This window comes from Callorhinchus milii, unplaced genomic scaffold, assembly GCF_018977255.1.
Source record: "Callorhinchus milii isolate IMCB2004 unplaced genomic scaffold, IMCB_Cmil_1.0 Scaffold7, whole genome shotgun sequence".
Classification (NCBI taxonomy): Eukaryota; Metazoa; Chordata; class Chondrichthyes; order Chimaeriformes; family Callorhinchidae; genus Callorhinchus; species Callorhinchus milii.
Window position 1 is genome coordinate 9626795 of NW_024704748.1, and position 14822 is coordinate 9641616.

The 14822-nt window shown below is 41.4% G+C and overlaps 1 long non-coding RNA gene across 1 annotated transcript; it reads right to left on the reverse strand.

Moving 5' to 3' along the window:
* Positions 1 to 842: 842 nt before the first annotated feature.
* Positions 843 to 8685, reverse strand: si:ch211-217g15.3. Its single transcript, XR_488275.2, has 3 exons — positions 8589 to 8685; positions 2563 to 2632; positions 843 to 1991 (listed from the first exon to the last, which is right to left on the reverse strand). It is a non-coding gene; the product is annotated as an uncharacterized protein LOC368914 homolog (long non-coding RNA).
* Positions 8686 to 14822: the final 6137 nt, after the last annotated feature.

Genomic DNA, 14822 nt, shown 5'->3' on the forward strand with positions numbered 1-14822 from the left:
CACGATATTCACAAACGGATGCAACTTCGGATGCGAACATTGGTTTGGAAGAATCGCGGCGAGGTAGGTTTTAATCACTGATCTTTTTGCTAAACTTTGCCATTTTTGAATTTGCAATTCGATGTTTTCAAATCTCACAATCTGTTATTCGCAAATCAAATGACACAGTTAGTGATTCGAATATGACTTGTGCTTATTGCTTTTTCATTCCCAGCATCCCTTAAAGTGAAGGTGATAGACAATCTCTCTGCCAGTTACACAAACCAAGGAGTGCAATGGCAGAGATGTGTTTGGTGGACCAGTTTGTCTTATGAACGTGAATCTCCTGAGGGCACAGGTTCAGGGTTGCGAAAGGCAAGTTTAGGATAATGACCAAAAACTTTTTTTTTGCACAGAAGATATGTCGGAAGTGCTGTCCTTCGAATGAAATGCTAAACCGAGATTCTATTTGTTCTGGTGTATCATAACGATCCCATCGCACTGTTCAAAAAGAGACTCTCCCTGTGTCCCCAGGACTGTTGATTAATTGATTGTTCACCTCTTGGCTTTTTTTAGGGCTGTTTGTAAGGATTAATAACTGAGGTGTGGGCAGTACGATTCCGCACACAAGATGCAGCTTTCTCTTAAAAAAAATTTGGCCAAGCCTTGATGCTGGATGTTAGATGTCTGCTCAATCTGGCCTTAATAATTTCACTTTAAGAACAATTACATAGAACGTTACAGAATTGAACAGAAACAGTACACTGTACCCTGCTTGATTTCATTCTGCATTTCCTTTCTGACTAATGTGACAGACTTATTGATGTGCCGTGTGGATAGGATTTCCAAAAAAAGTATCCCGATTGACCACAAATCCTTGGTTTTATTTGAATCAGTAAAGAATTATCCACAGGGTTTACATCACCACAGAAGCTACAAGTATCGAGGCCAGATGGGTTAATGTGGAAATGAGACAAAATCTGTAGCAGGTCTGTGGAACAATGTTTCTTTTTGAAACAAAATAAAGCAAGATGGATATTGTAACATATGAAAGTTTTGCTGAAAGGCTTAATTTGTCCATGGGTTGTAGGAACTTGCTTGGGAAATCCACACATTTCCCAATGGCATGCTTGTGTGCAGGTGTTAGCTTGGCTCAGTTGTGAACACGCACACCTCTGGATCAGAAGGATGTGGGCTCAAGCCCCGTGTTACAACTTGAGCTCATGTTCCCTTATATTTAGGAACTCTTTAATACCCATGAGTAATTCACAGTGTGACATATTGGTAGGAAAGCCAAATATAGTTTGAACACCAAAATAACCATTGCACAATAACCATTGAGCAATAAGTGCTGGGAGTATGCACCAGTTACCAAAAACTATTTCAACTGAGCTTCAAAGTATAAATTAGATTGATCAACCTTTAAACAACTTTGATTGTATACTTTTGTCATTTATTGCCATAGCTTTCACCAGTGGCTGGTAATGCCCTGGGAACAATAGAGTTTATATATAATAATAATTATCCTTGCATTCGGTGTAGCACCGTAACAGGTTGGAAGGACATTTCAAAGCATTTCACATGATTTACTACAAAGTGAAGTGACTTGTGTTTATTTAGATACCTTGTGGTAAAATTTGCATTTAATTTGTATGCCATTTCCTATGTGAAATAGACCAAGATTTACAGAAAGATTTTGTGCACCAAATAAATTTGTTGGATTGCATCCTCGGCCCATGATAAAATAAATCTTCAAAATAAATTAAGTTGCAATCAAATTAACAAACTAAATCAATGAAGCAATCTCCCGCTCCCATAACATGAGGCAGAGTTCAGAAACCATGATGAATCATATCTCTGTCTTCTTCTGGCTCATTCATTGGATTATACGGGAGCACCAACTTCTCTCGACGAAATGTCTGTCGAGGAATATCAAAATTTCCGTGGTGGATCATATCTCGATCTTCCTCTGGCTCATTCAACGGCTCATTGACTTGAGGTGCCTTGTTTACCTGGAACGGGCAGAAAAACAGAGTTGGAAAAGAGGACGGGATGAAATGGAAAAGATTGGAGAGGTTGGGCAAGTTTGTAATAATAATACTCCTTGTATTTGGTATAGCATCTTTCATGTCAGAAGGACATGCCAAAGGGCTTCACAGGATATAGTGTAGAGTGGAGTGATGTGTTTTGTGGGCGAATGCAGAGGCCACTTTACACACAGCAATGTCCCACAAACAGCCATGGAGTGATTCTTCCAACCATGAACGAATTTGAAGACCACAATAAAGATATTAAACTCCAACTCAACGAAGATGAACATCTGGCTCTATTTCATATGGTCTAAAAGTAATAGTGGTTCAAGCTCTACTTAAGATGCTAGAGTTACCGCTGGAGCATATCAGTTGTTGTATTCTCCAATGCATATATTTAAATGTTATATAATGGATCATATGGTTCAGAGAGTACTGTCTGTCCATTGTCTGAGCTTCTCCTTTGGATTCGAATTCCCTCCCGGGCATCCTATTATTCTCTTTAGTCTATAACAGAGTTTCTCTGAAAGAAGTACCAAAAAGCCCAACTCACCTCAGGCTCTGCCGCCTTGGCAATAATTGTTTGCAGAAGGAGCGCTGATCCGACCACGAGAAGCACAATACTGAAAGGGAACAGTTTTTTCAGCTTATGCAAGAAAATTATCTTATATACGTATTTGTTATATTTTATGATAATAATCCTTGAACTTGATTTAAACACCTTATCATGTCAATGAGGTGTCTCAAAGAACTTTACAGGATTTACTGAAAAATGGATTTTGTAGGAGAATAAGGCAGCCAATTTGTGCACGGCAATGTCCCACAAATACCCATGAAGTGAATGACAAATTAATTGTATTTAGGTGATTGTTGGAGAAACTCCCTTCTCTTTTGGTGTAGTGCCATGGAATGTTTAACATCTAGCTGAACAGGCAGTAGGGACTTCANTTTTTTAAAAGTCTCATCCGAAGGATAGCATGTCCAGCAATACAGCACACCTCCAGCATAAGCTTTGGAGTATCAGCCTGGACTAAATGAGCTCAATGTGCCAATGTGAGGGTTGAACCCTTAATCTTCTGACTTGGAGGTGAAATGGTATCAATGAACCAGGTACACACTATGTCTGTAAGGCCCCCTGATTTCCTGGCCACGATTTAATCATTGCTTACGCTCACTTCACTTACCTTCAGACATAAACAGAGTCTCCCAGAGCAATCAGTTTAAGTGAAACAACAACAACTTGCATTCATATAGCGGTCTTCACGCGGGAATATGGCAACCCAGTAGCAACCCGGAGCGCTTCATACTGAACACATACTGATAAACAGCAGTGCAATTTCCCAATGTAGATGTCCTACACTCTTGAGTTTGTATATTCTTAAGGTTCCTTGTACTGCATGACATCTAGTCACAAGCTTAATCCTACCTTATCACAACAGCTCAGCTGAAAAAAGACAAAGTTCCTTCACTGTATCTAATTCTCCTGGCCTACATTGAGACAACGCCCTGAAATATTTATTCTTCTGCTGGAACAGATTGAACATTTACCAGGGTAATATAATTGCAAAACCTGCTTGGTGTCACAGCATTTGTTATGTGAATGTGCCTCTGTCAATGTTAGATTTAAATAAACCTTATAATGAGAGACCAGTTACCCAGCCATCACTTAAAAAGTACAATATGATGGGATCATTAGGAATATTGCTGCCACTTTAATATGCGGTCTGTGTTCCAGGGTCCTGGCATGAAATATATTAGTGCAGGATTTTGGAAAGGAATGAGCCATAATCTGTCTGCGGACCGCAATGTGGTGTTATTCAGCCATAATTAAATTTCAGCCATCCTTTAGATGAGATGATAAACTGACCTGCACACTCTACAGATAGATAGATCCCATGGCACTATTTAAAAAGAGAAGGGAATTTCTCCTGGTGTCCTGGCCAACTATCAATGCATTAATTGACTATTCACAAAATCAGATAATAATAATAATCCACGTATTTGATATAGCGCCTTACCACATCATTGAGACATCTCAAAGCACACAGCAATGTCCCACAGACAGTCATGAAGTGAATGACTTAATTTATAGTCTCAGTGTCCTCGCCTCAGCCCACCCGTCATTCACCTCATCGCTCTCTGTCGGACTTTGCTGTGTATTACGATGACTGCAGTTTTTGCCTGCAACAAAGAAAAACCACAGTACAGGCAATAGAAACGTAAGACCATAAGTAAACAGGAACAGGAGGAGAAGGTCATTCAGCCCATTGAGCTTGTTCCAACAGTAATTACTGTGAAGCGGTTTTAGATGTTCAGACGTTTATAGGGGCTATAAAAATGCAAGTTCATTCATAATGATTATTATCAGTTGCCAGTTGAATGGTGGAAGGGTCTAGATTTGTTCAAGAAACTGACTGTGGCTTGCAAGCCAGGAATTACGTGCTCATTGTAGGCACACAGTGTGCCTTGGAATACCAAAGCCTTCTCATTGATTTACATGTTCTTGTATGTGCAACTGACGACTGGCAATTAATCAGTGATTAACATTGCTTAACCATTCGATAATGAATCTCCCTGCGTGACAAAACATTCTTTTAAATTTAGGAGAATTAGGAAAATTTTCTTTAAATATAAATGTGTGAACCCATTTTTTGAATTATTTACAGAGTGATTCAGGTTCATTTCCTACACACCAGCTCTGATAACTCCAATTTATTCTGAACACACCGGTCTGAACTGTAGTCACGGTACATAAAATCGTTCACTTGATGTGAGCAGTTTTGATTGACCAATGCCACTTTTATACTGCATCAAAGCATGAGGTGTGATTCTGATGTGAGTGTGTGGGGGCGGGGGGTTCCAGCTTGCTCACACTTAGTGGGGTCAAAGCTATACACACACACATATATACGCACACACACAAATACTCATCACCACTGGAAAGGCAGACCAGTCACTGGGGGCTAATTTTGGCCTGCATGCCAAAGTTGCAATGGGTAGGGTGGTCCTAGCTGGACAAGCAGCGGGAAAGCTTGTGGGACAGCAATATCAATGACAAGCTAAATATCAATGCAGTTTTAACTGGTTAGACTAAAGCAGTACTCCAATGCGTACTCTGGGGTCCCTAAGCCTTGGCTCTTGCCAACCTGCACCTAATACTTTCCAGAATTAAGTAAGCAGGATGCATCCCTCCAGGTAGAGAGTGCATGTTCCAATCCAACAATTTATCTCTGGGATTTCCATGTGTAGGTGGGATGATCTCTTAAGCACAGTGATGTGTTTCTACATGTGTCAGACACCCAGCTGACCAAAAAAGAACTGTTCCCTCTAGCATTTTGTCAACCCGGGATGCCAATTCCTCAACCCATGCACATGGGGTGGGGGGGGGGGGGGGGGTGGGGGGGGGGTACAACATACTATTTGATTTTCTGGGTCCGGTTGGAACAGAAATCTTTCTATGAACCAAATAACATATCTTGTTCTGATCTCCAGCTGAGAGCTGGGAGAACAAGCTGATACTTTAGTTGTAACTAAATGCACCGAAAAAAATCTGTCAGACAGGTAGTAGAGGTGTACATTGTAGACAGTGAGGAATTAGATATGAATACATTGGCGATAGGGCGTTGGAAGTTGAAGTAAAGAGAGCGTTAGCACCTTGGGACGTCCTCCCGGTGTGAAAGGCACTATACAAATGTAATTTTGTTGTTGTTGTTGTTGATAGTATTTTAGGAAATGGGCCAAAAGAGAGGTGGTAAAGAGTTTCCTGGTCTTGTCAATGACAGAAGGGAACCCTGCTAACTCACTGTCTGGTCAATTTATGCTTTTAACATGAATGTTTCACTGATACATTTACTGTTCATGTCAGTCTCTTGTCTCCAACGTGTATTTTGTGTGCCCCGGAATTGGGCTTTGCCATGAAATCCTTCACAAGATGACATTAGCAATCACTGCAACAACAAGGAGCAACCTTTACACTGCTTTTGTTGCCCTGTGATTCACCCTGAATACCCGTCTCAGATAAACAATGTGAAAGGGGAGAGAAGCACCTGCTCCTTCACATCACCATCAATTGAGGCAAATATCCAATTTACATAGATTTACATAGAGTTCTATGGTACAGAACTGTGCACAGCCCCTCCTGTTCTCCTCACTTATGCCCCTCTATTCTCTTCTCCCTCACGTATGCACTACGTCTTCCGTTAAATATAATGATGCTATTTATTTCAACTGCACTGTGCGGGCCCAACACACAGAAGTGCTAATCAGTGGGTAATAACGGAAAGCCCATGTCACAGTGGGTTTCTGAGGGTGAACAGTTATGCAGATGGTTAAGGCAGGGGGAGGCAGTTTTACTTTGCACTGAGATCTGCCTGGGAGTGCTTGTTCCTGATGCAAAGTATATAAAAACATGCTTTTCTCCATATCACTGTAGGGAGTTACAGCACAGAAGGCAGTTCGGCTCACTGTCTGTGCTGGTTCATTGAAAGAGCAATTCATTCAGTCTTGTTTCCCTGCTTTTTGCGCTTCCACCTGAAATTTACTCCTTTTCCAATATCTAACCAGTTCCCTCTTGAATGCTAATCTGGATCCTGCCTCAACCACCACAGCTGGCAGGGCATCTGCTTCTTAACAATTCTCTGTGTAAAAAGATAATCCTCCTAATCTTTCCCTTTGGTACGACCTAGCTAATTATCTTAAATTGATGCCCTCTAGTTATTGACTCACCATCTAGTGGAAATAATTTCTCCCTATTGACTATCAAAAAACCCTTAATAATTTTGAAGACGTCCATCAGGTCTCCTCTCAACCTTCTTTGTTTCAGTGAAAAGACTCAGTTCCTCCAGTCTGCTCATAGGTCAAACCACTTTTCCCTGGCAACTTCAACACGGAGATCCTCACCTTATTGTGCATAGATATTCAATCAAAATAGAGTGAAAAGACAAGCAAGGCTGAAGTGGAGATCGTCTAGATTGGGTCGAAACTAATTATAACTATGTTTGAAATAACTCAAAGTAAGCCAGTTCGGTATATTCTGCTTCAGGCTCAAGCTTCTTTCTGACATATTATCTCAGAAGGCATTATTTTAACACTCGGTCTGCCTCATACCTGATCTGTCCCTGTTGTGCTAAATCACACATTAAATTCTACAGGTTGAATTTTGCCTGAAGGAGCCATCGAGTGATATTAAAACCAAAGACTGGGTACAGTTCAACCAGCAACAAGGCATTTTAATCCTTCGCTGCTGAGATTCAGTTTGGCATTTTGCATACAACGTGCCTTTGAATGCAGGAACTAAGCTTTTATTTCAAACATTCAGCTCATTTGTGAAGTGCTACAATTGGTGAATGCAATGAAATGGTACTCAAACACACAGTGGAACAAGAGGACATAAACTTAGTGTTGTAAAGAGCAATTAAAAAAAACAGACGCTAGGAAATATTTCTTTGCCCAGAGGATAATTAATGACTGAAAATGGGTGGTTGAGGCCAGGACACTGGACTTGTTTTAGAAAAAACAGCTTGATGCTGTGATGGGAATTGCTTTGTTGACTGAATATCCAGAGCCACAATTCCTCCGATATTCAGTACAGACATTCGATGCTTGTTTCCCTCCCATGTATTAGACAATTGTAAATGAAACAAGCAGAATACACATTACCTGGAGTCATGTACAGCTTAGGTTTATGTCTTTTGTCAGGGTGCTACTGACAAAGTGTTAGCCACTGTATACAGATGAGGCACATACACAGGTCTAACACCATTCCTGTCAAAAGCATCATTGAGTCTCTTTATATCACCAGTCACATAGGCATAGAGGCACAAAAAATGTTTTGTTTCTTTTACAAAACATAAAGCACATCCAAGCATCAGAGTTTTACAGTGTTTATTGTCAACTGTAGTGACTGTTCATGCAACGTACGTGGAACCAATCTTGCCCCACTTAGGTTTCACTAACAACCATGAGGTTAATGACAGAAATTTAATCTGGAGGATCATTAGCCAGGACACTGGCAGAAACTTCCTTCTCTTTTGGAACCATGCCATGGGATCTTAAATGTGACTTGGGAGACGCGTCCTCATTTTTTGAGGACACAGTTGGGCTGCAGCTTTGCCTTACAAATAATGCTATAACTTAGAGAAGGGAGTTAGAGAACTCCCTTGCAAGCGAGAGGACCTGGGTTCGATTTCCAGTGGGGTGAAACCTTAGGCAAGTTTCCTTACTCCACACACCTCTATTTACCAAGTAGGAACCCGGTTGTTACCTATGCCCAAAGGATTGGCAGATTGCATTCTGGGGTAATAGTCCCTTGAATAAAAATGCCATCACTCAATCCACGATTGTTTGTGGGACACTTCTGTGTGCAATTAGCTGCTGCATTTTGCCCACAAAATGCACAGTCTGTAATTTGTGTACACAGTTTACAGTATATCCTGTGAAGCGCTTTGAGACATCTTAACAATGTGGTAAGGCTCTATATCAATGCAAGAATTATTAGTATTATTGTTATTAATTTGGGTCACTGACGACTGACTGTGGGCCAGCATTATTCAAAAAATGATAGAGCGGTTTCCTCCTTACCTCTTCATTGTCGACTCTTTCTGGCAGCGCTGTGAGCTTCAAGCATTGAGTGTAGCTCTATAGAACCAAGGAGACGTTTGGAAGATTTTTATGGCAATTGACCCTTGTAACAGGGACTGAAGTTCAGCGTCGCTGGAGTTCTTGACACAGCGGGACAAACAGCACGGATCTGGCCTGTTGCCATTGATCATCTTATCATGTTCATCAGCTTGTTCATTAAAGCAAAAAAATGTTCCTGAGAACCTGAAGAGGACAAGAAACAGCACAGTAACAAATTGGGACAGTTAATAAAGTCAATACTGTGGGAGAAGGGAAGCTGGAATTCATTTCTTTATTTAGTGTTGAGCACTTAAAGTATTGTAAAGCAGATCGATATGTCAGTGTGAAGGCTTGCAATGGAGCCTTTAATTACACAGAACCTTTTCATTGGCTTTAGTCCTCGTTTTTCACCACAAGTGTTTTTGTCTCTCTCAATGCCTGACCAAAGCCAATTGTGTGGCTCTCACTGTTATTTCGGGCTCTGCTGTTCTGTGAGTACCATCGGTTCGGCTAAACCCCACACAGTGGATCGTGCACAAGGCTGTGAACGGGCTTTGAAAAGAACCTTCATGAATCACAGCTGCCACAGTGCTGTAGAACCTTAGGCAAGTGTCAGGTTAAAGTGACAGAGTCAGTAAGGCTCTGACCAGCAACTTTCCCCTCCACTCCTCCTGTCCTCAAACCTTGCTATTGGTGTATGGTTTCATACCTACCCCTACAGGACCATTGGTTATATGAAAGCCTCAATCTAAGATGGCATTGCAGTTAGTAATGGGATGCACTGGGCTGTCGAAGGCGTCATTTCTATCACAATAATAATAATCCTTATATTTAATACAGCGCCTTATCACATTGCAGCGACATATCAAAGTGCTTTCCTGCGTATTTGTAGACAAATGCAGCAGGCAATTTGGGCCCAGCAGGTCCCACAGTTATTTTGTAATCACAAAATTCTGGACCTGTCTACATGTTAAAGACCCATGGCATCATTTGAAAAGAGAAGGCAGTTTCTCTCACCATCCTGTCTGACAATCCTCCAGATTAATCAGTCATTCACTTCATGCCTATTTTCGCTGCAAATGGCTGTCATGTTTGCCTGCAAATACAGTCACTGCACTTGACTGTAGATACTTGGATGTGATAAGGCTCTAGAAAGTGTTGTGCTTCTTTCTAAGAGAAGGTTATCTGGAAAAAAATGGGTTTGGTGAAGCAGAAATATTGTGAAAGTGTTTGTATGTCGGGGATTGGGGGAGGAAGCCAGACTCCTGTGTCATGTTTGAGCTAACTGGAATCTCATTTTTATTAGGGAGTGCTAACAGCAAGAATCTATAGTTCAGTACGTCTGTGGACTTTGAGACAAGTTACTTGATAGAGGCTATTTAAAGAAACAAATAAAGTTTCCCAAGAGACAGAGAGGGAGGGTGTCAACACAACAGGTCTGCGAAGGAGTAAGTACGTCTGAGCGAATGCATTGTATATCTAACGTATTAACCAGAAGTAGAAAGCTGATTGATGTCTTTATCTGGAGATCAAAGGTTAATATAGATTCTCCAAAACAGCTGCTGGCTGCTGTCGTTTAGCAGGACACAGTCACTGTGTGGTGTGCATGAAGTTCTATTCTTTGCTAAAACCTTTATATTCCAGTGGCGTCTCAGCTGATCCAGCTGGGGAGGAAGTGCTTCATGGAGACTCTAGGCAGAGGAGACCCATATTCACTCCTCGAATAGAATCAAATGAAGAAAATTCAAAGCTTGCTCTGTGGTCCAACTTGGCCTGTGGTCTGCCCAGCTTTAGCCTAAGCGTTCCTCATGCAAAGGGAAATGTATATATGACGGTTTGGCCTTTATCGGTGTGGGCTTTGTGTGACTGCAATCCTTTTCAGATGTTCAAATACTGATGCAGGTGGAGTGGGTGTTCTGGGAGGCTGAGATCAAATGGATCGAAAAAGCTTTTTTCATCCATCCCTTTCTTGTGGTCTTGTGATCTGGGGACCACGTGCATTCTTTGAAGTCCGAGTTACCTTACCCTCCCTTTGAGGCTGAGCAGACCCATCCTTTGCTGTTTAGCATTACACCTCATTCAGCTCGCTTGAGTTAACAGTAAAATTCCCAGAGACTAACGTGTTACATTAAAAAGTGCAGAACAACCCCCTGGACTGAGCATAGTGTTTAGCTCATGTGGCTCTGATTTGATTACGCAGAAGGGAATTAACAGTTGGAATAGGTTACCGGAAGAGTAGGGGCCAGGACTCATTAGATACCGTTCCTTGCTGTTCAATGACTTGTACTTGTATAGCACCCTTCTTATAGTAGCAATTGTAATAATAACCCTCGCATTGGATATAGCTCCTTATCACATCGTCAAAATGTCTCAATATGCTTCGCAGGATGTCAACTTAAAGTGTAATGACTGTGTATTTGTAGGTGGATGTGGCAGCCAATTTGCTCAAAGCTATGTCCGACAAACAGCTATGAAGTGAGTGACCAATTTTATCCGGAGGATTATTGGCCAGAAAACCAGGAGAAACTTCCTTGTCTCTTCGAATAGCGCCATGAGATTTTTACCATTTAATATCTACCTGAACAGGCCCTCAGTTTAATGAGGACAGCACCTTTGACAATGCCAGCTCCCCCAGCACTGCATTGAATCAGTGATTGGTTGAGAGAGGGATAATGATGCGCAAATAAATAACGTGTATTTAACATAGCGGCTTATCACATAAAACGTGGAAGCATCCAAGAACCCTGAATTGTTACTGAGCTTATATTAGTCCTTTGGGTCCTTGAATCATTGCAGGGTTTATTGTTGGTGATTTTCCACTTGGGTGATGATACTTAGCATCTGTTAATAGGCAACAAAAGCAGCAGTACAGCAGTGATGATGTTCAGAGTACTTTAACTGCACAAAATTCAATTTTCGGTTCAGTGCTAATAGTGTGAAAAAAAGCAAGCTACAGACAGGATGATTCACACCTCATATATTTTAATACATTGCCAGGGCACTTGTTTCAGTGTCTAGCTGCACGATAGTTTGGCACTCTGTATATTCCAAGTATATTAATCCATTTTGATCAGTGTTAACAAGCTGCCTTCCCTCCAACTATCAGCAACAGGAACAAACTCCCACTTGGCATTTCCTTCCTGAGTTGCTGCTTTCACAATCTAAGATTCCATTTGGTGCCAGAGAGCCACTGAGCCAGACCAACATGGAGAGAAATGATTAAATCACACTGTTTTCAAAGGATTAGCTGAGGGCTCATCCTGGGATTTGCATTCCTGCACCTGAACAAACTGTACAAATAACAAAGCTGTGAATGAAAAATGATTTTATCATACTTTGGGACAGGCAATGCAGGGAGCTCACTAAATGATGAGGTTGCCGTAAAGGATCTTACAACAGCAGCAGCAACAACAACTTGCAATTATATATATATGTATATAGTGCTCTTCATGCGACAGTCATTAACAGTGGCAGAGCTTGATGCTAAACCAGGGCGAGAGGGCAGGTGACCGGAGGCAGGGTCAAAGAGCAAGGTCTTCAGTTGCTATCTGAAGACAGGCAAGGAGGGGTAAGGTGGAGGGATTGTGGCAGAGAGTTCCAGAGTTTCAGGTGCATAGCTGCTGAAAGCATGACCACCAATGGTGGAGTGAAGTGGAGGGGACAAGGGACATGTAGAAGGTCAGAGCCGGGTAACCGAAGGATGCAGATGTGGAGTGGGGTGTAAGCAGGGAGGAGAGGCAGGGAGGTGCTACATGTGAATTGAGTCGTAACGGTGAGGATCTTAAAATCGATCCGTTCTGCAATAGGGAGCCAGTAGAGCCTGACAAGGACTAACGTGATGGGAGTACAGAGTCCAGTATGGGAGAATAGGGGCGTTGGAGTTTTGAATCTCAGACCTGAGACCTGTAGTGTACCTAATGAAGAAGTAGAAAATTAGCAGAGCAAATTGGTGAAGGAAAAAAATGAAAGGTCCACCATCGTTTGTCCAAAAACTACACAGTCACTCCATTTTACAGTAATGAAACACTTTGAGATGTCCTTCCGATGTTAAAGGCACTTTACCAAATGTAAGCTTATTATTTAGACGTTATATGATTTATATTATACCATTAACTTTTTTAATGGAATTGAGTGCTTTATCTTCCCATTATTGATTTTCATTTAAGAAGCAGCTTGATGCTGTGATAAGGGGAGAGTGGGTGGTAGGGTGGATGTTCTGGAAGGATGAGATCAGATTGGCCGAAGTGCTTTCTTCATCAAAACCAATCTTGTAATCTTGTAAACCTTGCCTTAAGGCAGGAGGTTTTGGCTGAATTTTGCACCAGTGGGCAAAGATATCCTTTCACATGTTGTGATCCTCATGTTAATAGCCAGCAAACCCACAAAATAGAGGATTGCTAAAACATTATGTTGTTCCCACCATGAGCTTGTCTTGTCTGGTGATCTCCTCGGAATACTGACTTAGATCCGCACTCCTACTTTGTGGGTTTTATTAGATAGACATCGAATAGACTTGTTTTACGAACACAATCTCCCACAGTTAGATTTCTGCATATGTTATACTGTGGTTCGTAGGCTCTTTACTTACATTAATAACATAAACGCAGTCCATCCACTCTTTCCCCCAAAAAGTTTACTCCACAGCAGTAGCTGTATTCATAGAATCACAGAATTATACAGATCAGAAGGAGGCCATTTGGCCCATCCTGTCAGTGCCGGCTCTTTGAAAAGAGCTATCCAAATCAATCTCACTCACCCACTCGCTCCATTGCCTTGCAAAATAGATTCATAGAATTATACAGAACAGAAGGTATTGCACTCAGTGCATAGCTGCTCCTCGGTGGGAGTGAGGGGAAGAGTGTCAGTTTACATCAGTTGAACACAACAATCCTATCATATCAATATGTACTTGCCAGAGTGACTGGTCTAATAGCTCTGGAAAGCGTGTTGCATTCCACAGTCTTTCTCTTTACGTTTTCCTGCTTGCTTACCCGTCCCCTTGTGGCTTTTAACAGAGCACAAATTGACTTGTGTAATGATTCACATCAGACATATTTTATTTTGATCCCTCCTTGGAATGGCTGGCTCTTTGCAGGTTGGTTCAAATTGAGTCATTTTATTAAAAAAATGGCTTTCATCCTCTGGCACTAAAACTCTATAGAGCAAACTGTGTTAACGGCTGTTCAATGCCAAAACAGCAAGCTTGCAAAACCTGAGCTGCAAGTACCAAGGATTGACAACGAAAGAGCCAATACAATTTTGGCTAAGATGAAGTGTTTAGGATTCAGAGAATCTAGATCTTGTTATACGAATAACCAGTTGTTGTACATGTGGCATTATCAGAAGGTAAAATAATTCATTGTCAATTAAAGCTACCATCATGCTCTAGAAATGTACAATCTAGCTAAGCAAGCTTCTGTTTTATAGAATGATTATGCTAAATTATGTTTTGGCAGACATTTTTTTTCTCCCGGCCATGTGGATCAAGTGTTAAAAGAAAGACTTTTGCCCTTTAGTCATCCAGTGCCAGCACTGTACACTCCTGGATCAGGTGTAGCGTGGGTCAGACAATGATCTGCACCACTCGACAATGGAACTAAAAGTGCTGTGGTCTTTCTCCTCAGCTTTCTTATCGCCTCGAACCTGGTCAGAAACATTGCAGTTTTCTTGGCACCAGCCCTGAACCGCACACTTCAGGATNAAAAAACAACCACAATTTCATCACTGTGACATTCGATTTTCCACACCAAGTATCCATCTGGCCTCTCTGTGTGGGATTGCCAAATTAATAATAATTCATGCCAAATTATGGCCAGTTCTGTGCTGTGGGCTCAATCACACTCAGAGTTGGATTGAGAACCCTGGATCGTATTTCTTGTTGGACCCTTGAAATAAACAGCGAAAGAAACTTTCATCCATCATCACAAGCTGATACTAAAGCTTGTCCTAGAGGTGAAAGAACACGTACGTAACTGAGATATCTATAGATATATGGGTTAAATATTCAAAAAGTAGGAATTTGCAAGGGTATTGGGAAAAGGAAGGTAAATGGGACTGAATGCATTGCTCTTTGAAGGACACAGAAAGATATCATGGGTTGAATGACCTTCCTTTGTAATGTAAAGTTCCATCCTAGTTACTCCTTAAACTTCCTAGCTTCGAAAATGTGGTACAATGGTACTTTTCTATCTTAAT